Raw genomic sequence first — 27878 nt, forward strand, 5'->3', positions numbered from 1 at the left:
AAAAATTATGTTCATGGAGGAATGGGGAGTTTACCGACTCTGCGCTAGAACTGAATACAAGTATATTCATTTCATTTATTCTTTGTGTATTCAGCTCAAGTTTCATTCGTCTGTATTTAGCTAAAATTTTTATTTCAGCACTTATCCCTTTTCCCAAGAGAAAGACTCATCGATTTCAAAATTGCCGTCTGGGGTTAAAACTTTACACAATTGTGGGAGTTAAACGTGGCATGCTAGCCCCCAAAAGACACCTGTTGCTTTGTGTTTTCCAAAATCCTAGAATGCAAGAAAATGAAAAGAGGTGATTGACAACCAATTTGTCATTCGGGAGTCACGCCTTCTTTCCTTTGTGAGGTGTGATTAGATCACACAAAGGGAAAGCTCACTTAAAATGAAAATGTACTTAGGTCCATCTCATAGTGTAATCACAAAAACTGCTGGTTTGAAAGCATTCTTTTCAATTCTTTGTTAAGATAGAGGTAAGTTAGCTAAAAGAGATACGATCTCGTACTGACACGCTGATTCTCAAGATACATATCAAAAGACAGCATCAAAGGCAGTTACTATTACTTTCATTATTTCATGAGCGAAAGATAAGATAAATTCTTCATTCTTTCTCTTTTTTATACAGATGCAAATGCACCTGGGATTATTCATGAATGAAAGCTTGACTGAGTGTTTCTTCTTGTTTAAAGAGGTGCAAGTGCATCTTATGTGATTACTCTTAATGGAAAGCTGAATACATTCTTTCTTCTTTAGACAGGTGCAAAACACTTTTGCCAGTGAGAGCTAAACAGATTCTTTCTTTTTGAGATAGGTGCAGGCTCATGTATTATTACGATTACTTTAGATCAACGCTGAACCTATACCTTCTTTTTTTATCTCAGTTTTGTATCCATGTGTATGCTATCATGTTTTTTATTAAGATTTTGACCAGCAGGAATATATTAAAAATCAAAAATGAAACTTAATTATCCCTATAATTTTTAATTACGGGTTATAATTAATAAGTTATACATTAACCCATTTTATCCCAATTTATTTATTTTGTTCAAATTTGAAAAGAATGATATTTTCTAAGGTTAACTAACGTAAACAAACTAAATATAACAAAATTAGAAAATGTTTTTATATTTTATATAAGAAATCTGGCCCGTCCTCTAAATAGGACACTGGGATTAAAGGGGATAAAATTTGCACTTACAATGTTTTTAGTGTTCTCTTCGATGATGAAAAGTGATTTCCGCGAACAAATTTTACTTTATTTGACTAATACTTCCTTACTAATTCAGAAGTCAAACAACAAAAATCAGCGTTATATTTACAAAATTTTCACAGGACTAGTTTCAATGGTTTTACCGAACCATCATCTTCAGCTGCAAAACCGCAGCTGAAAACCGCCAGAAATAATGAAAGTGCGGTTTTGCAGCTGAAGATGATGGTTCGGTAAAACCATCGAAACTAGTCCTGTGAAAATTTTGTAAATATAACGCTGATTTTTGTTGTTTGACTTCTGAATTAGTATTTATTCGGCGTGTTATTGTGTCTTAATTAATACTTCCTTATTTACAAGATAGTTCACTTTTCAGATGAATTTCACTCTGATCTTGGTGGAAAGGTGCAAAGCAAGCCTGACAAAGTGTTTTGTCACATTTGCCACAGTATGTTTTTGGTTTTCCTTTGCAGCCCTCTCTTTGACAACGATGCTGTTTTTCTCGCCAAGAAATGGCCAACACTATCTTTACGGATGTCTTCTTTTGCGTCAAAAGGTACAGTCTAGATCCTAGGTCTACCTTTTGTTCTTATCACAGTTTCTTTTAGATAAACTGTTGTTACAGCTCTTCGGAACTCAAGTTTAGAGCTTCATTTTTGTTCAGATTTTTGTGAATTATCCAGGCGTTTACCATAGCCATATCCATCGAACGCATGAAAAGTGGACAGTACCACGTTTTCCCATGAATTTTAATGGAAAAAAGTCCAGCCAACCAGTCGTGGTGATCCACACCGCCCATATGTTTGTTGTAAGAATTAATCAAATTTGGCATCATTTCGTTAATTTTATCTTTGTGTCCTCTCATTCGCCTCTTCAGATCAAAGAATGGTTCTAAAGTGCTGTATTTATTTACACCAGTATTTACTTCATTCTCATCCCCTTCATCTTCGTCAGTTAGTTCACTGGCATCTGGTGGTAACACAGCAATTTCAACTTCGCTCTCATCTGAAACTATTGAATAGTTCTAATGCTTCCTCTAACTTCAGAAACCTTTGCACTGACATAACTCAGCAGGGGTGAATTTTTTTACTCTTATTTATAAAGATGGAAAGAACGCGTCAATTGCATACTTATCGTCTCATTGTCCTATTTAGAGGACAGTTAAAAAACAATGCGCTAAATCTCACCTAATAACAATAAAGCTTTCATTAATCACCAGTATGATAAGGAAAGAGTACTTTCACATACAAAATGTCCAGCCGAGTGTCCAAAGTAAACTGAAAACGAATTATGCAACCACAAAGAGATGATACAAACCACGCCCACTAATGCGATGAATAATCAAAATGTCCAGAGGAAGTAGGAGGGGGCGAGACACATAACTCGCGCTTGCAGATGCTAATACATATATATCCCTACATATTCCACCTGGCAAAATATTCGCACCAAGCAAATACTGATTTCTACATGCTATTTTTCAGCTGTCCTTTAAATAGGACAGTGGAATAAAATGGGTTAAGTTACATTAAGTTATACATTTATAGTTAAATTTTGAGTTAAACTTTCTTTCTTTACACTGCTTAATGTCAACTTACCATTTCTGGCCAGAACGTAGTTTTAGAATCACGTTTGAATGCAAATTCAAGAAGAGCGGTATATAACCGCGAAGTTCTACTGTCTTAGTCAGAGAGAACCAGAGATTCTGGCTAGCACGCGTCCGTCTTTTTAGGCTACTCTCTCTTAAGCTATTATTACGCTCGACCATACTATAGGCTCTTAATAGCTTCGCAGCCAATTAGCGTTAAGGGGCCAACTTTGTTAGAATCTTGATAACTTCGGCTATATCTGTTTAGTTAAGATTAGTTAAGCTTAATTCTTAGTTTCCTAAGTTCAAACCGGAGTGTCGGCTTTATTGTAAAACTCCAAGACGGAGTTCTGTTAAATCTTATTTGAATAATAAAGGGTCTTTTAACCCTTTCCAAGTTTAATGACTGTCTCAAGTGATTATTCGCTTGCTAGTTCTTAAGATTCTTCACATTCAACTGTAACGTAAAGCACACAGTAGAGAATCTTAAATACCTTCTTTGATTGACGTAAACTGAATTTAGGGAGTTAGTAATAATTTTTTTCCAATTTAGATCCAACCTATATGTTTACTTGTTCTCTTGCTTCCGTTGCCAAATAATATTAGTTTAATATATTAAGGTAATACATCACAGCCTGACAAAAGAAGTAAATGCAAGAGAACTGTAATCACACAATGATTTCTCAAACACACCCATTTGTGAAAGCTTCGAAAACGCCCTTCGTTTCTATTGAGAGAACGCCTGCCTTTACTTTCGTACTTAAATATATTTCTGCCTTCTCAGAACTAATAGACGTCACGTCACGCGCTTGAAATAGTCCTTCACATATTGTAAACATACTATTTGCAACGTTCGTAACTATTTACCTGCACATTTCAGAATTTGTCTTTTATTACATGTTTATATGGCACTGAGAGAGAGCTGTGACAATTTGAAATATAAATTCCTGAGAGGTTTAACCTTAGACTGATTATGGCTTTTACATTTCGAGATCTTGCCTCTTTCTTAAAGAACGTGTTACTTTATTTCCTTGTAAAAGGAAAGCTTCCAACATTGTTATTATGGTTGCATTCTTTATAATTAATGTCATTTCCTCCTGGGGCTTTCGTATTGCTTAACAGTGTAGAAAATTCTACTGGTTTCCAAGAATGTCTAGTAAGAAACCTACATGGAAAAGGATGGTAGAAATAAAAGTGATTAAATGTCACGCAAAAAAGAAAAAAAAATACTTTAAAATTTATCATCAGGTGGGGTTCCACCCTTTTATCTAAAGCCTTCACTTGGGCTTGAACTCAAAGTAATAAGAAATAAAACTTAACTAAGGCTTGACTAAAAAGATATAGACGAGGCTATCAAGGTTCTAAGTAGCTGGCCTCTAAAAAATGCTGCGTTCAGACGGTGACGTAAAGGGTATAGAGGCATAGTCATAAGAGCATAAAATACGGGAGTTCCGTTCACACCTGCGAGAACGGAGTGTAAGCCGTGGCCAATGAGATAAGGTAAATTTGAGCATGCGTGGATGTGTCTACAACTTCCCCCCGCTGTTCTCCTGCTCGATTAATTTCCCGCGTTCACTCTGCTTGTTTTGAGACAGCGAAATCTTCTGTAGAACGTCGCTTCGTTTTAGCTTCGCTCTGATTGGTCGACGCTTATCCCAAACTCGTCGTAAAGTTGAAAACTTTGAACCCTATGCCATGCCATGAGCCCTAAACCAGATTCTGTGACGTAACACAATACATTTTCTTTGGTAGCACAGACTGGTTGCCTTGGCAACGGAGCTCGGCTCTAACCACTTATGCCCTTTACGCCCTCCTCTGAACGCAGCTTAATATCGAATAAGGAGGCGAAGCTATCAGGGCCTGAAATACGGCCGAGCGTAGTAATAGCTTAAAAAGAGGCGAACGTGCAAGTAATCAGAAACTCTGGCTCTCTAAAAGTCCTGGGTCATCGCTTGTGCAAGTGATATACGACCTAACTGGCCTTTACCACTCTATTTCTGTCCTAAAAAGGAAAAGCATAAGTAATGAATAGAACACTGGCATAAAAGTCAATGCAGCATAGTGTCCACTCTTGGCGGAGGCCAAAAATGGCGGACGCTGAGATGGGCTAAGCCCCAACTCATGAAGACAGGATCTGTAAGACTTGACTTTACCCGCTCAGCTATGCGTCGTCGCGTAGCTAACAGGATCAATCGAACTTCGACTTAAATACCGCTCTTACTCATTTGCATTAAACGCGATTCTAAAAACACATTCTGGTAGGAAATTGTAAGCTGAAATTAGAAAGGACAGGAAAGTAGCTTTAATTAAAGATAACGTTTAAAAACTTAGGATAAACCTTACAGTCACATTAATTAAAGCTGTTTTTTCGATTCAAAAAAGGCACTTTTTTTCTTATTTAAGCGCAGCAATTCCTATTTTCGAATCGAATACTTGTTAGAGTCGCCATAATCTTGAATGACAAATTATTCCGAAACAATGCATTTTTCTAAACTGATAATATGCATAGGAATGATCTTCATCCTATACTGACCTACGTCCCATCAGTCTGGCGCGGAGCCTCGAAAACCGACTTTATTAAATTACTAGCAGCTACGCTGCCAGCCTTCGTCTGGCTTTTAAATGTACCGTAAAAATGCCTGAAGGGAACACCAAACGTTAAATTTAAAAACTGCGCAAAATTTTACTCTGCAGAAAACATCCGAAAAAAATACACAAATTTTTAAAAAAAATATATTACATATAAAAAAATTAACCAACTTTCCGTTGAAGAAAAAAAAATCATGCAAAACTTTTCAATATCTTACAAACAGTGAAATAAGCAAAAAATAACATGAAAGAATCTCAAAAAACAAAAAATTCCGCGCAGAATTTTAGTCTGCAGAACAACTTTATCAAAAAAAAAAAATCAATAAAATGTATTATATATATAAAAAATGACAATGAAATATGCCGATCTCTTAAGAACAGTGATATACGAAATACGATGAAAATTTGTTGCCAAACCCATATTTCTGAAAGAATGAAACTATTCAAAATAATGCGATTTCATCAAAAATCTATTAACAACAACAAGAAAGGAAAATTGTTGCCAAAATCACATTTTTAAAGATATGAGATGTGAGAACTGTACTCGGAAGCTTCATTAAAAAAAATTTTTTAAATACAAAATATTATCATTTTTCCAAAATTCTTTTTGTAAAAGCAGTCGCAAGGATAAAAGTTTAAAGTGTCCAAAAATCAGAGAAAAATAAACTGTACATTTTTAAAAATCAACGTTTTTAGAAAATATCCCGTTGAAAAGGTGTTAAGCTCCCTTTGTTAAATAAATTCGTATTGAATCGATTTATTGAAACACGAAATTTATTTTAAGTTCGTAAAATAGCTAAGTGCCTACGTTTCATGACGATGTGAAAATGGAGTGTGTAGAGTAAAATCTCGCTTTCCTATAGCCCATATTATGTCTCAAAATGACGCGATTTCGTCACAAAATATAAAATATAAAAATTCGAATTCGAATTTCGAAAAAATCGCTTCGAGGTGCACTGGCCCTTGTCTAGATGCACCTATGTACCAAATTTCGTAGCAGTGGGTCTATTAGCTTACGCGCAGCGCGAACGAAAGACACAGAGACAGACTCTTTCTTTTATTATATGTAGAGATAAGCATTCCAAAATAATTTCTTGCGAAAAATCACGGAAGCTCCCTGGTTCATTCGCAATTAGAGCTTTTACAAAGACCTAAAACTCGAAAACTTGAAATCTTTCATTAGTAAGCTCAATAATTGCCTCTATACAAAGGGGTAATTAACACGGATACCGTAAACTATGCAGATAACTTCAAGAATGAACTCCTAGATATGGTTTGGTTTCGTTTGTTAGATTATGGAAAATCATTAGAGGGCTATCTGTCTAAGGGAAGCGATTCCTTCGTGGAGCACCATCTATGGGAAACTGGCTCGTATACAAGTTACAGATGGGAAAAATAACGAAAACGCCCAAGCAGCCAACGCGTTCGCCGGGTCTCAAACCCTGGACTGAACTACCAGTATTCAGCGACTTTACCGCTTGCCCACTGGTGACTCCAACTTCTAGAGCCTGAGTGAGATAATGAAAGTCAAAGGCTCCAATCCCGAAGAAGACATGGATGTAAAATTGTCTGTCCCTTCATAGGAAGTAGCGGTGATCACCTATTAGGTGCCTCCACATTAAAATGGCCACCACTTCTACCTTAGTGGCCAAAGGCGTTATAGGCAAACCCCCGCTATTGGACAGCTGTCAAAACCGCCCTACGCCCCCTTTTAGCTATTAATAGCGACCTGTCAATGGATAACAAAATCTTGCTCTACAAATCAATGATTAGGCCTGTTCTCACGTATGCGTGTCCCGTCTGGGGTCCATCTGCACTGACTAACAGAAAACATGTCCAAATTTTTCAATTCAAAATGCTTCGGCAAATTTTAAAGGCTCCGTGGTTTGTACGGAACGAAGAGATTCATAATGACCTCAAAATTATCCCATTAATCGGTAGATACAGCGACTTAACATATACATTAATCGCTATATACAGCGGAAAAAATTTTCAAAAATATTCAACATGTTGCTAATCCGGTGCTTCATATGCTACCCGTATACGATCCTGCTGTTGCTTCTTCCCGGAAAAGACCCAGAGCGGTTCTTAACCAGGAATATTCAACTCTCCCATTTAAACGGGCTAGATATGAGCATACTGACAGCCATGTGAATAACTACCTCTCGTTCCTTAACCCCCCCCCGCCTCTAAAGTTCTTTAATGCACACAGCATTAAGTCGAGGAACCCCCTTTAACGTTTCTTTAATAAGAAACATCACAGTCAAAAAGGACTGATTTAATATATTTTCTAACTTTTGATTTGATTTAAAATGAAAAAGATTCTTAAATACTGCTTTTTTTCTTCCTTTAATAAGGAACTTTCTCAGGAGTTTAACAACGTCATTTTAGGCCTTTAAATACCGCATTGAATAGCGGTCAAAAACGAAAATTCTCCCTCCCAGCTGATCACTGGCAGAACTGCTTTTTCGACCTGTAAACAGGTTCCCCTCTCCCTCCCACCCCTGAAGAACGCGCATCGGAAAATCCCCCTGCGTGTTCTTCATCTCTGACGTATGCAAAACATGATTATCAAGGTTCAAGGAAACTTCACCTTTTATTTTTCTGGTCAAAATTTTTAATGGCTGCCCCTATCTAAATTATTCTGGCTCTTTTTCGGCGCAAAATTAAGACCTGAGTTTTTTGCCTTTTTTTTGACTCAGCGTGAAGGCACTTATTCCAAGTCATTCGGCTTTTCAAAATTTTTACCCTATTTGACAATCCCCTCTTTTTGATGATTTAATTTCCTTTGAAAATGTGGAGGTAAAGGCGTAATTGCCTATGAACTCCGTAAATTGCACTTCCTTGATCCTTGATCCCCGCTATTGAAGGAAAAAATCTAAAACTGCTCATATTCTAACTAATGACATTTAATACAGAATTCGCTTTTTATTATCTGCATTGATATTTTTTCGCCATTCCCTCTGTGTTTTAATTCTGCACTTACACATTTTTGTCCCATCGCTAAATTGAACGGAGTGGCTCACTGGATTAGGCTCTTAGATGATGCATCATTTCAAACAGCATTTGTTGCGATCAGTACTTGGATCCACGTGATTGGCGATGGGGAAACGACAGTTTCTGACTTCTCATTTTCACGCTTCGTTGCTTTATCTAAATCTTACAATTTTATATAGTCGCCAAATCCTGGGTGTGGATCTGGGTGTGCCAAATCCTGGGATCATCCACAACCCTTTTAGTTCGGGCGCCACCTGTAGAGTCATTAGGTTAATTGGAAGCCGAAGAGATGAAAAATTAACAACCGCCTTCGCCGGGAATCGAACCACGGACCTCTGGAAACCGGCCCAGCGTGCTACCGTTACACCACGAAGGCACGCTAGGGAAGTGGGGAAAAATACCTTATAACCTAAAGCGGTTTTATTTGCGATAAATTATGCAAGGTTAACATTAATCGTGGTTATCTGAGGTGCTGATAATAATATGATACAATTTACACCAGACTAAAGACAAGTATCAAAGCATCAAATGGCATTTTTGTTTTACAATATGGGGGGGGGTTGTGCACAGTTATTTCTATTAGTTTCTCATGCACATCGCAATTTTGTTTGCGTGTATGTATGCGTGTATATTTAATATTTTATAACTATTTTATAACTTTCTTGCATATTATTTTTTAAGTATGCAAATGCAATATTTTTGCATAGTAAATGTATTACGAAAAGGAAGTGATGGTGAAAGACAAAACGTAATATTTTAAAATTGACTAAAGGGATTTAATATAAATTTTGTACGGAAGCGATTTCAAAAGTACAAAACAAATTCGAATTCTACTTTATGAAAGCGATACGGGGCTATGTAACTTTTTATTTTATTGTTATATGCTGATTAAAAAATCACCCGAATTTAGTTTTAGTTAAATCGAAATAGCTTACGATTTTTGGTTCACCCTGTAACAGCTTTAAATAATATTAAAATCTTGTAGTTTAAATAATTTAAATAGATGAACATTAAGGTATTTGTGAATGGCAATATTTAAAACCAGACTCGAGTGCCTCGTGCGACTCTTGCACGAAGAATGTAATTTATTTTTAAATGTTAGAATATGTTTTCTTTTCTTGTTTGTATGTCGCCATTTTTTTTTTTTTTTTTTTTTTTTTTTTTTTTTTTTGAGTGTTAAATAAAAGTTATTGCTGTGTTCCATCATTGGAGTTGCTTCATATCGCCAAAGAAGTATCACAACCCAAATAAAAACAATATTATACTATATCTGAACACAGTAAAAATAAAAACTGGATTATGCCTATGTATGCCTATGTGCCTTTTTGCCGAGTAGAACCAAAAGTAAACTTTTCATTTTATGCACTGAAATATCTCTTATCCTGTCTGCTGGCCGAATTGCTTGTTTCTATATATAAACTTTTACGGTTCTTTTAAACTGATTACACCACGAAGGAAGGTTACAAACAAAAGAAACGGTTACAAACAACACACAGGAACGGTTACAAACAAAAGAAATATACATAAAAATGAAACATATACTAAATGGAACATAAAACATTTGAATAACATAGTAAACTATCATCATGGCGGCTGGAGGTCGACTGACCTTTTTTTTCATATCGCCACGAGACGGCGTTTAAATAAATAATAGTTCGGTTACAGTTCATGAGTTCATGGTGTTGAATAAAATAGTTCTGTTACAAACTCTAATTTTAATTGTAAAACTTTTTAAGTGCTTTTAACTGCATTAGGTGATTTAAGATTTTTATATTTTACAATTTTTTGAAGAAGGCGTTTTAAGTTTTATTGCATTTTGCCTTACCGCGAAGTGAGAACTGAATTGATTGAATTAGAAATTGATGTCTAACGATATTCGAGGAAATAAGTTTAAATGATGTGCAGCAAAAAAATGGCGTATAATTTAACAGGGCGTAGAAGGAAGTCATGTGGCATCCACATCAGATATTTTATATTTGATGAAAAAAAAATGGCTGCAGAATTAGTGAAACGAAAAATAATTTCATTGTTTAATTTTACTTAAATAGATGTAAATATTTTACATTCTGCTTAATAAAAATTTAAATATTCTTTAACTGTATAATCCTTTTTATTGAAAAACAGAACAAATTAATATAAATATTTTTCCTTTACACTGCAGGAAAGATTTATTAAAGAAAAAAGAGAAAATTATCAGGATTTCAGATTTTATGAATGGTTTGTGTAGTCCCACATACTCTAGGTAACTGCATTTCTACTATAGCCCACAATTCCATCAACAGTGACACCGGACAAAAAAGAATATAATACATAGCTCTAAGCGAATATCAAAACCGCTTTTTTGAGGATGTTATTTAAACATCCGCTGATTACTTTTTAACTGTTACGCGTGTACCTGTTATCGCACTTTAGGAACTTCGTAAATGATATGATGTATTATGGTTAAACAAGGTCATTACGAAACGCTAACACCCGTGTCACATCTCAAAAGTTTGTAGAGCTTCTTTGGCATTAGTTCACAGGGTTGTCATCGTAAAAGCTTTCAGCCAGTATTGATTGGACAATTTATCTTTCTTTAATGAAAATTTAAAATTCCCATTAAAGCCGCCGGTATTGTACTTGATGCTTGGACAATTTATCTTTCTTTAATGGGAATTTATAATTCGCAATGATGCTGAAAGATTAAAAATCAAAGTAGCTATTAATATTTCTGCAGGTTTACACGCGGATAAAAATTCTTTGAAAATCAGTTGATATATCTATTTTTCCATGCTTTTTTGCTCAAAAGTAGATTAAAATAATTCTTCTCATTTCAGCCATTGCAAGCTATTCTGCATAATCAAACATGTTTTACGCTAGACGTATTTTTACGCTAGACTTGAGAACAAAATTAAATTTTATTCTCAAGTCTAGCGTAAAAATAATTGATAAGTGAGAATAAAAATTAAATTTTATTCTCAAGTCTAGCGTAAAAATAATTGATAAGTGAGAATAAAAATTAAATTTTATTCTCAAGTCTAGCGTAAAAATAATTGATAAGTGAGAATAAAAATTAAATTATATTCTCAAGAAATTCCAGCGAGTTAAATTCATAAAAATGGAAGTAACGTTCTACGTATGTTTAACGTATAAAATGCTCTTTATTTGTATGTTTGGTTTTAGCTAATTTAGGAGTCTATTTTTCGTGTTATTTTGTCTACATTTATAATTCGCAAGCGCCGGTATTATACTTGATTCTGGAAAGACTAAAAATCAAAGTAGCTATTAATATTTTCTGCAGGTTTACACGCGGATAAAAATTCTTTGAAAATTTTTCATATATCTATTTTTCCATGCTTTTTTGCTGAAAACTAAATTAAAATACTTCTCATTTAAGCTATTGCAAACTATTCTGCATAATAAAACATTTTTTACGCTAAACGTATTTTTACGCTAGACTTAAGAATAAAATTAAATTCTATTCTCAAGAAATTCCAGAAAGTTAAATTTAAAAAAATAGAAGTAATAGTCTATGTGTGTGTGTGATTATGGCAAAGCCTCGAGGGCTATCTGCCTAAGAGAAGGGATGCCTTCGTGGAGGACTTTCTAAGGGAAACTGGCTCGTATACACGTTACACATGGGGAAAACCACGAAAACGCCCATGCAGCCAGCCCGTTCGCGGGATTCGAACCTCGGACCGAACTACCACTGTTCAGCGATTTTACCGCTCGGCCGCTGGTAGGCGTAATATTCTATGTATTGTTAACGTATGAAATGGTCTTTATTGGTATGTTTGTTTTAGCTAATTTAGGAGTGTATTTTTTGTGTTATTTTGCCTACAAATTAATCTTGCCTTCATAACATTCTCCGATAATGTGTTTACTTTTTTCTAGTTTATCCTTTGTATTGTATTATACTTTTTAGGTTACGGCAAAGCATATTAAGGTTAATTGCCTAAGAGTAAGGATGCCTTCGTAGAGGACTTTCTAAAGAAATTTGATTCGTTTTCACATTACACGAGGGGAAAATTAAGAAAACGTCTATGCACCAACCCATTCGCCAAGATTCGAACCCGGCTATAGTGGAAGTGTGTGTGTATTTAATTATGGCAAAGCACACTAAGGCTATCTGCCTAAGGGGAGGGATGCCTTCGTGGAGAACCTTCTAAGGGAAACTGGCTCGTATACACGTTACACATGGGGAAAACCACGAAAACACCCATACAGCCAGCCCGTTCGCGGGATTCGAACCTCGGACCGAACTCCCAGCATTCAGCGGTCTTAAAACCACTCGGCCACTAGAGCTGGATACTGATGGGATGATTTATATCTTGATTTTCATTATCGTTTGTAAAAAGACATGGAATTATTAACTTGAGTTCTATTATTGTCAATGATAATGACATTTGAAATATTAAGAGTAGATTTTCTCGCTAAAATTGAAAAATGGCTTCTTATTAAACCTTACTTGAATTTGCAAAACTAAAGGTTATATTCTTCGGAGATCGGTCTCACTCTCTTTTTATAAATTTTGCGAACCTGTTAGGTATAACTTAAATAACTGTTAGGTTAACTGCTTTAAAATCTAAATTTTCTATAAATGTGTCAACACAATTCCCCTTTCCAGGTATGATTATGTGTTTTTTCTCAAATTCCTGGGGTGCTGTGGGAAACAAATTGACAAATTAGATTAAAGTAGGCACTAACTTCAAGCCAAATTCATAAAAGTTCGTATAAAACCTAAGTTTTTTTCTTTACTAGAAGTCTTCTGATAAGATTCTTCCTCTTGCTTTGTGGTCTTTAATTTTTGCCCTTTTAGAAAGCACTAATAATTTTATGCTTCATTTAAACAGATAAAGTTTTGAAAGCTTTTTAAAAAATTTGTTGTGAAACTTAATGCTATTGAGGAAAATTAAATTTTTTTTCCGGTCATATCTGTCATTATATTTTAGAATACTACCTCGTAATTTCAAATAAGATGCAGTCTTTAATGAATTTGTATTTATTTTTTAATAATAACAATATTTAAAATATGTATAATGTAACAGAAAAATTATTAAAACATTTACACTACAATACGCAAACAAATAAAAACAAATATGCGCGGATATTTACGGCATCATTTATCTTCTTGCGCGTTTACCTAAGCTGACAGGATGCTTTAACAAGTCTCCGAAGTACCTGAGCAAATTTTAGAGCTTCGGAAAATATAATTTTTACTTGTTGCTCATTTCGAAATACAAACCGTCCTGGTCCCTCTTTATCAGAAGCAAATTATTTTACTATTATTTACCATGTATTAAAATTTTAGTCTGGGTTGGCATCTCTTGTAGTAATTAGGAAAAACTACTTAGTAATTTAGCATGTATGATGATTATATAATACACTGACTACCAATAAGTATTTGGACACCTATGAAAATGACGATATCTGCGGTCCTAAGGTACGCCATGGATTCGGCGAGTATATATCGTGTAGGAAACAGCATCGGCTTTAGTCGCATGCAAGATGCCTCGCAGTTCGTAGTTCTCTGATTTCGAGAAAGGTATAATTATCGGGTATCACAAATGTGGCCGATCTTTAAGGGACATATCTAGCGATCTGAAGTACCCAAAATCGACAGTGGCCTATGTGATTGAGAAGTGGAAGGTGAGCGGTGATTGTCGGAATGTGCCTCGAGTCGGCAGACCAACGAAACTGGAAGATAGAGACCGACGAGTGCTGTCCAGAGAAATTCAAAAGAACCGCACCCAACCGATGGCCCTCATCCGCGAGTAGTTTCAACAGGCATCCGGGAGTATTGTTTAAATGAATGTTATCAGGAAGCACATCTGCTTGGTTTTCATGGTCGTGCTGCTGCCCATAAGCCCTCGCAGTTGCAGCTGGAGTCTTGCCTTTACCTATTGCGGTTAAAAAGGACGCAGCTTATCAGTTGATTAGACAACTTGGCTGTTCAGTTCAGTTTGGAGATCACTCTTTCTCCTCCCATGATTACGAAGCAGCAATAAACAGAGAAGATCAACACCCCTCCCTCTATGGTACGGGAGTTAAAGTTAATCTCAAACCGAGTCATCAAGTTTCTCATGCTGATCTGGTCTTTTATACTGATGGCTCTAAATTGGAAGATCAGGTTGGCTGTGCATATATAGCCATACTGCAAGATCAGACAACTGTTCACCAGTGGAAATGTCATCTGTCATCTTTTAACAGCGTCTTCCAGAGTGAGGCTATTGCTATTCGACAAGCCATACAAACAATCATTAATCATCGATATTCACATTCCTATGTTCTTACCGATAGTCTCTCCACATTGTATGCCATTTTAAATCCTCTGCATTCATCCCCCATTATTGTGGACATTCAAACTAGCTTGTCTCGACATAAAAATCTACACATTTGTTTAGAATGGACAAAAGCTCATGTGGGGAACTACGGTAATGAAACTGTCGATAGGCTTGCTAAAGAAGCAGCACAGAATCACGAGATAACACAGACCTTGACGGTCTCACGCCCAGTATCTAATCTAAAGCGTCACTTACTTCTCACAGCCATCTCCTTGTGGCAAAATGCATGGAGTTCTGAGGAAACTGGTCGCCGAGCATTTGCCCATGTCCCTAAAGTAGATTTAGACCGATTAATCATGCCACCACAGCTGATCTTCTACATTACGGGCCACGGGCCTTTTCCCTTATATTTCGAGAGACATGGACTCTCTTCCTCAGCACTCTGTAGTTGTGGACAACTGGGCAATCCAGAACACTATCTAATCGATTGTCCACTTACTACTGAATTCTATATTCCTTTTCCACCAACGGATAGGACTGCCTTTAGTCGTTTTTTGATTAAGCAACGGCATCAAGTCAAAAAGATAGTCCGTTTAATTGACAAACTGATGAATCTGGGACTTGATCTTTGTGCCTTATAATATCGACATATGATTCAACTTCTTCAACTGCTTGTATATATTATAACCCATCTACTTTTATGCTCTGAAGTGTTTGTAACCATTGTAATCTATTGTAATCCATCTGTTATAAGTCGCTGTGTATAGCAGCAGTCAAATATTTGTATATTCTCTCTCAGCATCTTTTTCTAAGTGCAACCAGGTAATATTGTCTATAACAGCTGCCCTTGTACCTATGGTACATTTAATACCAGGTGCTATTTAGTATCTGTATATCTTGCATTTGCCTATTTACCGATGAATAATAATGTTATCTTTTGCATATGCACATTTATTATCAAGTGCTGTTAAATATCTGTATATATTGAATTTGCATATTTATCTGTTGCATATGTATTGTCCTAATAGTCTCTTTGTTGTCCATAGCAGCTATCAATGTACTTATGGTACATTTATTACCAGGTGCTGTTAAATATCTGAATATATTGAATTCGCATATTTATCTGTTGCATATGTCCCATCCTAATAATCTCTTTGCTGTCCATAGCAGCTATCAATGTACTTATGGTACATTTTTTACCAGGTGCTGTTAAATATCTGAATATATTAAATATGCATATTTACCTATGAATAATAATGTTATTGTCTTTATTTTTATCTTTTGCCCATGTATTATCAAACATATAACTGTCTGTATTCCCTCATAATGCATATGATAATATCTACATTGAACGTATTTTGCGTTTTTCACTGTATAATAGTATACAATATCTTGGCATATCTAGTTGGGCGTATTAATGGTACATTGTTTGCCAGTTGCTGTTAAACATCGGTATACCATATACTTGCATATTTGGCTATACATTATACTGTTACTGTCTTCTTTTCATCAATTGCCCATGTGATATCATGATGCTATTTAATTCTCTGTGTAATAATAACACTGAATGTATTGGGGTCGCTAGAGATTTTCATTGTATAATATATCCAACCATTATCCATTGTTTTAAATATATCCATTGTATTTATACAAACATTGAATGTATTTTGTGTTTTTCACGGTATAATATATGTTCATAATTTGTGGCATACTTAAGTCTATATTTCATCCTTTGCAAATGTATAATAACACATTTAACTGTCTGCATCAATTTATTTGCTGCATAAGGATCACAAGTGTCATGACAATTTTAAATGTATATTTGTGTTACCAACACTGAATGTATTTTATATTTTTATTGTATAGTATTGTATAGTATCTACTGTATCGTATCGTATTATGGTATTGTTTTGTATTGTATGGTATCTTATATTCGTTAACTTTTATGCAGGCTAAATATGTTATTTTTATTTCTCATAATCGTATAATTAGCCTTATTGCATGTTTTTCCCACAATACCACGTGATCAATTGTATTGTACCGCTATTGCATTCTGTTACATTGTATTCTTTTATTTTTATTTCTTTTGGTATATCCTCTGTGTATTGCTGTAATCATTTACATTCATTATTTCACTATGTTCTCTATTTTTATGTTATACTGTCATTAAGTCTAATTCTACTGTCTATATTTTACTCTCATTATTGGGCTGCCCAACATCAGACTGTACTTTAGCTTATGTATATTCTATATTTGTGTGTATTACACCTTTGTAAAATTTTTGCTTATTGTCAAAACTCGCCCTTTTTGGCCCTGCATGCTTTTGTTATTTTATTTAATAAATATGGGGCCTGGGCGGTTGTTGGGATTGTCTTTCGTGGGCATTTGGTCTGTTGGACTGCCCCCGGGTTGAATTTGGCTCTGGGTTTGGGCGCCCGGTGCGTGGCGTCTTGTGATTCCTCTTTAGGTCTAGATATAGGTGGACGTGGTGCTATACCGATTAACCTTTTGGTAAAGGGACAGTGCCCACGTCTTCCGTTGCTTATCGCTTATCGCTTGCCCATAAGCCTTTGATCAAAAAGTCCAACCGCGTTGCTCGGTTAATGTGGTGCAAAGCACATCTAAATTGGACCGTAGATCAGTGGAAACGGGTTCTTTGGAGTGACGAATCAAGGTTCACCCTTTACCGTTCGGATGACAGGGTCTGGGTCTGGCGTCTACCTGGAGAACGTCTCCTGCCAGAATGCATTGTGCCAACAGTCAAGTTCGGCGGAGGTGGAATTATGGTTTCGGGGTGTTTCTCCTGGTATGGGCTGGGACCCTTGGTCCCCATTCATGGTAACCTCAACTCCGATGCCTACTGCACTATTTTGGATGACAATGTGATTCCTACGTTGTGGCAGTTTTACGGGTTGGACCGCTGTTACTTTCAGGACGACAATGCCAGTTGTCATGTTTCGACGTTAACCAAGGCTTGGTATGGTGCCAATGGAGTTCATCGAATGGACTGGCCTGCCCAGAGTCCAGACCTGAACCCTATCGATAACCTCTGAGACGAGTTGTATCGCCGAATTCAGAGGTGCACTACCCGTGCAAAATCGGTGAAGGAACTTCTATGTCTTCTCCAAGCCGAGTGGAAGAAAAAATACGACTAGCTGTCATACAAAGACTTGTGGAAAGTATGCCTCGGAGGGTCCACGCTGTAATTACCTCTCGTGGAGGATCTACCAACTATTGATTTTGAATAAAGTTAGTTTTTCTTTTCTATCACAGGTGTCCAAATACTTATTGGTAGTCAGTGTATAAAGGTAAACAAGGTTATGTTCTTTCCAACACTCAAATTCACTGACGTCACTTGAGTTGTAGAAATAAGAGAAACGAAGACACATTTTGTAATAGGGATTAGTTGGCTATGCTAATAATTTTTAATTTCTATTTTCAGTTGTGTTTGAAAAGCGTAAGAATAAATTTAAGTAGGTCATTAAAACTGATCTAGAATCAGTCGATTTCTTTCTTATTATTTCTCGAAGTAAAATATCCTGCAGATAGAAATCCTGGATTCTGAAAAATAAAAGTGAATTTGTGCTAATCAGATTATGGCACAAAGCCAAGATCTTTACTTTGGCCAAAACTTTCTCTACTGCATTCTGTAACGTTCCAAGAATTAATTAAAATAATTTGAAATATTCTAATTACGTGTACAAGGATTAAAAAAGAATTTTATAGCTTGTTTCAGGTCTTAGTCACGAAACGTTAAAAATTCATTCTCAATGAGAGATTTTTAATATTTATTAACTTAAATTGTACGTTGATTTTTGCAAGCGAATAAAGTATTACAACACTTCTTATTTATAAAATAAGGCAAAGGTTATTTAACTGCTATAAAAGCACCCTTTACTGCATGTCTATATGTTTTACTTTTTAATGCAAAGCAAGGAAATTCATTTAATCGAATTCGCACGTTTCATTTGATAACATCAAATTATCAGTGCGTTTTCTAGTCTCGTGTTTTTAACTTCTTATATTGCAACAGAAGCATAAAATGGAAATTAAAACTTCGTTATATTGTCTGTTTCGGCGAAACGCGTAATGGTGTTAGCTTGGTTCGACGTCCAACTGAAATTTCCCTTGAAAAGCCAGGTTGGAGGTCGAATTAGGCTAATTTACCATTTTCCGCTTTATAATTTTTGTAATTTTATGTTTTTCATATGTTTTAATTTTGTTTTAACTTGTTCCGTCGATCGGTTTTTTATGTGTTAACTTTTCACTTATCACATCGATAGGTTTTTATTGTATATTTTGCCATTCACATGCTTCCAACGATTGATTTTAACTGTGTTTTATATTCTACATTTTATTTCGCGTGTAGCCTAATTTTTCACCCTTTCAATGCCTTTTTTTTTTTTTTTTTTTTTTTTTTTTTAAAGACTGTGTTAAACTATTTCTTGGAGCCACAGCTCCTGGTAACTTTTTGGCGAGCTCACTACAATTTTACTTCTTATTATTTCATAATTTTTGCAACATATTGCGCAAAACATTTTTAAGACCAAATAGGTCTTACTGCACAGTACTTACTAGCTTTTCAATTATACTACATCTAATATATACCTTTACAACAATTCAAAACATATGTTGGAAAACAGAGAGACAAAATTGAGCTAATTTTTATCTTTCGAAAATACCCCTAGTAGGTAATACATACTTATGTTGCAATATTTATTACCTACATTTATAAAACATTTTATGATATTTTGCAACTAACATTTTATTACTAAACTTACGTATAGGTTGCATTCTATCAGAAGTTCTTTAAATTCCAAGCCTTTTCTTTATTAATGAAAAGGAAATTTCGGCTTTTAGCATATGCTACTCCACATCGAAATAATTCGCCTAGAAAGACTGAAAATAAAGGTTATATAAATAAAGTTTTGGCACAATACTTTAAACAATTCATATTTAGCAAAGATAAGTAATATTCATAGACAAAGCAAGTATTACATATTTTTTTTTATTCTGAAAGAAGTTTGTGGCATCGTCTATGAAGATGGAAGAAGTCATCTGTATTATTTTCCTTAAAGAAAAAGCTGATTTTTGTTTTTGATTTGAACAGTTTGCGAGGTCAGCGAGAGCGTAGAAAACCTTAACAAATCCTTTTGGGCGACCTCTAAAACCTAAAACCTTTCAGATTTTTTATAATTTTTACCAAATTATAATTAACATCAATATGTGCACATACATCTCGCTGCAATAAAATTTATTTTAAAAATTTCTTACCCCGCTCCGGAAGCTCATAGTGTTCAGATCTTTGTATTTATTTTTCTTGTAATCTTTCTAAGATTGAATAAATACATATGTCTATCTTTAAATAATAAGAAGTCCTTGATAACATTACTGAAAAATTCCATTAAAATCTATATGCTTCGCTTCAATACTAAGTGAATATTTACTTCGAGAATTTTATAATTATATAAATAAAGTTTTGAATTTGCATTAGCCGCAGTTTTCCTGACAGAATTTAACATTCCATGTTTAATATTTATCTATGTAAACTTTTAAATGAATCCTCATACTTGCTTTGATTTAAAAACTGAAAAAAAAGGAAAAACAATTAACTCTTCCTCAAATACGTCTTGGTGAAATTATATTCATGGAATCTCAAGATTCAAGAATTTTAATTAAATTCTCCATTTAGGAAATTTCGTTCTTTTATTTCTTACATTTTTAAAATCTGCAATCTTAAATTACAATTTTCATTATAAAGGTGCATTTGAAATTTTGGTTTAATTAAAAACTTCTAAAGTTAAATAAAAAATATATATATTTCTCTTTTTATTACTATAAGATACGAGAAATTTGAGATTCCATAGTCCGGATGGATTCGTGCACCTTTTAGGATTCAAATTCGAGAAAATTTATGATTCGTCTATTTATAATAAATAGCAACTGAATATTTGTTATAAACTTTTTCTTATACGTATTTTATATGTGCTTATTATTTCTTATATGTGCTTATCTTTTCTCGTATAGAATCGACACCTAAATATTAAAGACGTCCAATTCTTTTCTAAACAGTAACGTTCGTAAAGCATCTTCTTTCTCAGCGCATGTCTTGTTAGTGTAATTGGAAGCACCTTCAGCTAGCATCAAGTGGTCCGGAGTTCAAATCCCGGCTAATACCCTATCCATTTTTAAGGTTTTCTCCTTCTAAATAAATATTATTATACAAGTGGCGCTCGAGCATAAATTATATGCTGAATGATTATCCGTCGCCACTTGGACTGGGTCGTTGTTTCTTCACCTCCCCAGACATCGTTAAGTGAGTGAGCGCCACCAAGGAAGACCACTGACCTGGCCTTAGCCTCACAGTGTGTTATCTTCCAGGCAGAAACCATCTACTCTCTGGTCCATCCTGCTCCGGGAACGCAGCCGAATAGACGGCTAAGAGCCTCATATAGTCTACATATAAGCTTGGATGTTGTTGTACGGGGAAAGAGTATCCTGTTAGGAACTACTTAAAATTAAGCAAAGAAGCAATCAAAAGACTGTTAAGAATCGCTGTTAGAATAGACAGAAACTTGTGTTAGATAAAGTAAAGATAGAAGGACTTTGCCTGAAAAATTAACTGCCGTGGATTTTCTGGACTTGCTAAATGTCTACATGCGGGTGCTTATCGTGACACAACCGTCATATCTTTATGGGGCTTCTGTGAAATCGTTGGTCCTGCATGGAGGAAAGTTGTAACCTATTAAATTATTGCACATAGTAAACTTTAAAAAAAAATAAATAAAAAATAAAAAAATAATAAAGAGAGAGATTAAAAGATGATTAAAAAAATCCTAGCGCCCAAACATAATTTAACGCAGTTTACTTTCCATGTGCCTTACTCTTATGTAAGAACATTTAAAAGATTGTGTACCTGTTATCACTAAGATAACAAATTCCTGCATAATTTAGTTCTTTGCGCATACTTAAACTGTAGTTGTTTTACAAATTGAACCATTCACCTACATTTTCTTTCGTAGTACTTGCAGACAGGATAATACATACATATGTACAAAACTGAATATTAAAGTGAAAAACTAACATGATACTGAGTACAGAAATACAGAAAGCTGATCCCTAATGCCTGCATACATAACACTTAAAAATGCATACATAATACATGAAAATTAAAAATAAAACTGATAAGCATAATACATAAAACTGATCATTAAGTACTGCTATGTAGTCTAAATCCTAGCCAAGTACGAACTGACCTTCATAGTACATGCTGAGAAGGAATAAATACAGACTTGAGTACTTTAAAGTGAACATAAACAGAAAAGTACAGCACCATACTCAGTAAAACTGATATCTGATTCCAAACACTTGAATACATAATACTGATACATAATTACAAAGAGAAACTTACCTACATTAATTCCATAGTTAGTTTTATCACCTTAGAACATGCACATAATTTATACAAAACATAATTAAGCACGTAATGCTGATCACTAGGGAAGAGATTCAAACATGCAATTGATCACATAAATACAGATATTTCTTCCCTAAGATTTGCATAAAAAGTTGAATATTTATTAAAATTAAGAAGCAAAAATGCCATACCAATAATAATATCATTCATAAACTTGAGGTGATAACATAAGTTGACCTTGCCCTTCTTGAACCTATTTATCAAAAACTTGTAATTTAAATACACGATTAGTAAGTGTAGGAAAAACTCATTGCTGTTGAAGATTTTACTGGCACGATCTGGTCTTGCGAGTCCTAGACCTGTACATTAATTGCAAAAGTAAACATTATAAAGAATATAGGCAGGTTGTTGCCATAGTCCTAATTATCTAAGTTAGTCTTGGGTTGAGAGGTTCGAGGTGTGTGCCCAGATTGATTTAGTGTGATTTATACATTTTATGATTCAGAGCGCTAAGCACTTGATTATTTCTATTTGGGGACACTTATCGTCGTATTAGAGAATACTTTCTCTGACAATGGCTGATTACCGCTTGTAGCTTTTTATTTGCTGTTTTGTTTGTTCTCATATTTGCCGCCCATTGTGGCCAGTAAGCTTGACTTGGCTTTCTTATATGGTACTGTGCCGTGTTTGTGCAGTGGAAGACGTAGTGGTCTGGATCCCCCACCTCTCCACATTGACATCTTTCTGTGTCACTCAGGCTGAATCTATGCAGATAGGTCAGGAATGGGCCATGACCTGTATAAAACTGTGTCTGACTACCACTATTGCAGTTTAACTCTAGCGTTGTTTTTGGGAAGAACATATACGTTCTCCTTCCTGTATCTGCTGTGTCCCATCTGGCTTGCCATCTGTCTATCAGTTGTTTTAGAGTGATCTTTTTGAGATGAGACCTAGGTAATTTATCTGGAAGTTCTGTTCTTGAGACCTCCTTTGCCGCTTCTTTTGCCAGGGTGTCTGCTTCCTCATTGCCTTTAATGCCCACGTGAGCCGGAACCCACGTGAGGCATGGTCTTTCTGATGGTGGAAGACTGAGGAGGATTTTTCTAATTTCTTGGACATACTGGCTTCTACTTTTGTAACCTTTGATTGCGTCAAGGCTAGAGGCAGAATCACTGTAAATAGTAATGTGGAGAAGTCTGTTCCTCTTCACATAATTAATTGCTGCTTTAAGTGCTGCCAGCTCAGCTTGGAATACTGAGTTCCTACTGCCAAGTCTTCTTTTCCATTTATACACAGCTGTATTACCTTTTAGAACGCAGAAGGCACTGCCAGTACCCGTCTCGGTTTTTGAGCCATCTGTAAATATAGCTGTGTGGTTATCTTTTGGTGTCACATAGTGGCCTAGAATACACTTTTTTAGATGTGTTTCAGCCGGGTGTCCTTGAGTCACTGGCTTGTGTTTTTCAAAGTCTTCAGCAAAGTGGTGTTGTTCCCATAGAACTCCATCCTCACCTAGCCTTAACACTCTTGCAATTAACGACTCCCTTTCCGCTTGCAGGTCTAGCGGAGGAATTCCTGCTAGAACCTGCAGAGCTGTCGTTGAAGTAGTTCTGTAGCCCTTGCAGATGAGCAAGAGTTGCAGTCTTTGCATGGACAGAAGTAATCTACGCATGCTTACGTTGAGTGTATTTCCCCAGATCGTTACGCCGTAGAGAACAATTCTTTCTGTTATTGCTTGGTACCACCTCTTAAGCACCCATGGTGGTGCTCCCCACTGCAGTCCTGTTGTGCGTAACATTGTGTTTGTGAGTGCGATACATCTTTTCCTGAGTTCTTTTAAGTGGGGAATCCAAGAGAGATTATTGTTGAGGATAAATCCTAGGTATTTTATGTTTGAAGAGCATTTTATTGAGCTACCGTTGAGTCTAATGGTAGGATTTCTTTTCATTACTCTTTTACGCCCTATAAATAGCATGGTAGTTTTTTCTGCTGAGATCGTAAGTTTATGTGTTTGTGCCCACTCTAAGAACCTATTTAGTGCATTTTGTGTAATTTTCTCGATATTCTTTCTTCCCGAAGTTACTAGAAGGAAATCATCCGCAAAAGCCTGCAGATGTATTTCGCTCTCCATCTCAAAAATTTGGAACGCTGAATTAGCTACTAGGTTCCACAGGGTTGGCCCTGGACAGGAACCCTGTGGACAGCCTTTCTCCATTTTATGCTGGATTATTCCATCGTTTGTAGTTACTTGGACTTGTCTGTCTTCAAGGTAGCTCCTTATCAACTTTAAGATCTGAATTGGGCAGTTGATTGAATCTAATTCTTTTGTTACATCAGGCCACCAGACATTATCGAAGGCTCCCTTTATGTCAATAGATATTACTATTGAGTGATTGTCTTCCTCTCTGTTCTTTTTCAGCACTTTCAGGAGATCTGCTACTGCCTGTTCCGTAGATATTCCTTCACGGAAGCCATACTGTTTTTTATTCAGGAAATAATTTAGCCTCATTAGAATGATTTTTTCTAGAACTTTGCTAATTGTGGGAAGGAGACTTACCGGGCGGTAGGAGGTCGGATCCGAGGGATCTTTCCCCTTTTTGTGAAACAGAGCGATCTCTGCCAGCTTCATATCTTTCGGAAAGTGTCCTACTTTCCAGCATGCTTTGCAGACTGAGTGGATCAGCTCTGGAAACTCATTATGCAATGCCTTGAGTATTATATTATCTAGGCCATCCGGCCCCGGTGCCTTTTTCCTTGCCAAACCATTTATGATTAGGTCTACCTCCTCTATTGTTGGTGGGAGATAGTCTCCATTTATGGAAGACCAGAATTTTTCCTGAAATTGCGTCCTTATTAATGTATGCGTTTCTGAGTCATTGGCGGGATCATCTGAAGAAAAAACCGTTTTCAGTATTACCGAAAGAATATTTCTTGTATTTGGTGCGTCAGGGGCCACATTCGCAGTCAATTGAGTCGGTCTAAAGACCTTACCTGCGGCGATTTTTTGTATTTTCCCAAAAATTTCCGGTATTCTACTACAGTGTTCCTGCCAGGAGTCGGATTTGGCATTTATTATCTGTAGTTTGTGCCTTCTTGTACGTCTGCATTTTTTGGTCCCTTTGTATGGAATCTGTTTCTGACTGTGCCAGTCTTCTGAGCGCCCGAACTCTGCTTCTGTTTGCCGTTAGTTTGTCATTCCACCAGGAAAGTTCTTTCTTCTGGCTGGGTGTTTTTTTCTTATACGTTTGTTTTGCTGCACTTGTTAGAGTTCCAATTAAATGCCTGTAGGCATCATCCAGTCCGTCTATGGTGTTGCTTGCTTGGAAGTTGAAAATCAATTGACCTACATAAGGACGAAGCAGATTAAGGAACTTCTGATGTCCTCCATAAGCTGTCTTGAACCTCTGTTTCAGAGTATAAGTTAACTGAGCGCCCATTAGATAGCTGATTATTCTGTGGTCGCTCAGAGAGGGAATGTCCATAACATGCCATTCCGACAGAGAATGTAAGGTATTTTCATCATCCACATCGTGTGCCTTCATGGTGTAATTGGAAGCGAGTCCGGCTAGCAATCGCTAGATCCGTACTTCGAATCCTACATTACAGGCTTCGAGTACATAGCTAATTCTTCATGCTTCCGGGATTCCAAAAATTTAAACGATTTGTTATATCTAATGGAAAATTTCGCAAATATAGTAAAAAAAATAACTTATATATATATATAAGTTAATATATATATGTAATAATAAAATTCCATAGTCAAGAATACACTTAAAATTTTAACTGTATGTTCTTTTCATTTTTAATGGCGACGTTCTCTTATTTGAAAGTACATGGAATTAAATCCGCAGCCCCGTAGTCAAGTTGTTTTTCCCGCCTTTTCTACACGTACAGTTATAGAATGTTCTGAAAATATTTAAAGCGAACTGGATTGGCTGACGAGGCTGACGTCATTTCTTGGAAGCTCCGCCTTTCCAGAGGCTATAAAAGGACTCGCAAAAGAATATGGCGGCTTTTTCTTAAATGTCATGATGCAGTAAACTTCATATTTTTATTTACTCCGGATATCTGATTTTGTAACTGGTATTTCTTCTGACCAATAAATGGATCCTGTTTTTTTTTTAAACTTATCGTCTGATAATTTAAGCTACTACTAAAGCTGGTATATTACATATATATATGAGTTGTTTTCAACGTAGAAAATTTGAATCGGAAGAAAGATATTAAATCTTCAGAATCATATAATTGTATCACGACTGCGACAAGAAGCTGTGATGAAACTTTTATAGAGTCATTACGTTAATTGGAAGCAGAAAAGATGAAAAATATGCAACCGCCTTCGCCGGGAATCGAACCACGGACCTCTAGAATACCGGCCTAGCGTGCTACCGTTACACCACGAAGGCACGCTAGGGAAGTGGGAGAAATACCTTATATACTCCCCTTTTTGAAGGGCGAATAGGGTTTTAGAGGAACTAGTCGCCAAATCCTGGGTGCGGAGAATCATCATCCACAACCCTTTTAGTTCGGACGCCACTTGTAGAGTCATTAGTTTAATTGGAATCAGGAAAGATGAAAAATATGCAACCGCCTTCGCCGGGAATCGAACCACGGACCTCTGGAATACCGGCCCAGCGTGCTACCGTTACACCACGAAGGCACGCTAGGAAAGTGGAAGAAATACCTTATAAGCTCATTTAAAGAAAGGTTTAATGAATATGCTATAAAAAACAAATTCTACCGATTTCATAGGATATGCAATGAGATTTCCCTATGGTGATCATTCACGGTTCAGTTTAGTTATTTTCATTAATATTAATAACTTTCAGGAATCGCCGAGTCAATTGCTCCTGGAAAGTCCTCTCCTAAGACACCCCTTATCTCGTGGCTGGTAGCTCGTGAGTGTTTTGTAGCATTCAACTAAACCAGCAAACATGAAAGCTTGATTTTAGGTTGAAGCAGTCGTCATGAGAGATTTCACTTCACGTTTGTTTATAATATTCAAATTAAATTTGTTCTAATATGAAATTAATAAATATTTTGCTCTAATTAAAATATCTGATGTGGACAACACATCACTTCCTTGCGCGACCTATTAAATTATATACACTTTTTGCTGCACTTGAATTAAACTGTTTTCCACGAATTTCATTCAATCAGTTCAGTTCTCACTTTGCGGAAAGGAAAAAAACGCATAAAAACTCAAAACATCTTCATTAAAATTTCTAAAATGCAGAAAAATCTCAAACATCAAATACAGTTAAAAAAATAATTTTTGCAACTAAAATTATAATTTGTGCGCAAAAGCAAGCCATTCGACAAAATTTTCAGTTCGCAAAACTGAAAGTTAACTTTTTATACCACGGAGCAAAATGACACTGTAATTTGTGCACCAAACTGACTTAATTCACTAGTCTATTGAGGTTCAAATGTAATGTTCAAATGTAATGTTCGTTAGGCTTAACTCGCCACTTTTAAATTGTTGATAATTCTACAACTATTGGATGCAGATTAACTAAAGGCACAAAAATTTTAACCGGAACATAAGAACAACATAATTTGACCACTTTTAAAACAAAAAATACACAATTTATCAACACATGAGAATAAAAAATCTGAGCTCAACGAGCCGGGTAACAGAGTGAACACATATATGTGTTATATATATATTTAGAACTAATTTTTCACAGAGACCAAAAATTGAAATTCGTAATTAAAAAATTTCAAATAATCTTATAATAAAAATAAAGAATTTAAAAAAAAAATGTTAAAACCAAAACTTTTTAAACAAGCAATACCCCATTTCAAAAAATT

General features: G+C 35.7%; 1 long non-coding RNA gene across 4 annotated transcripts in view; it reads right to left on the bottom strand.

The window, feature by feature from the left end:
* The window catches only part of LOC118181616 (uncharacterized), a 976960-nt gene that overhangs the window by 871011 nt on the left and 78071 nt on the right, over positions 1-27878 (bottom strand). For all 4 annotated transcript variants that reach the window (XR_015039873.1, XR_015039874.1, XR_015039860.1 and 1 more), the window contains exon 2: positions 19429-19546. This is a non-coding gene — a long non-coding RNA (uncharacterized LOC118181616). The remainder of the gene's footprint in view (positions 1-19428; positions 19547-27878) is intronic.

Source organism: Stegodyphus dumicola, chromosome 2 (assembly GCF_044657685.1).
Source record: "Stegodyphus dumicola isolate Sdum_Otavi_A_Nest chromosome 2, ASM4465768v1".
Lineage (NCBI taxonomy): Eukaryota > Metazoa > Arthropoda > Arachnida > Araneae > Eresidae > Stegodyphus > Stegodyphus dumicola.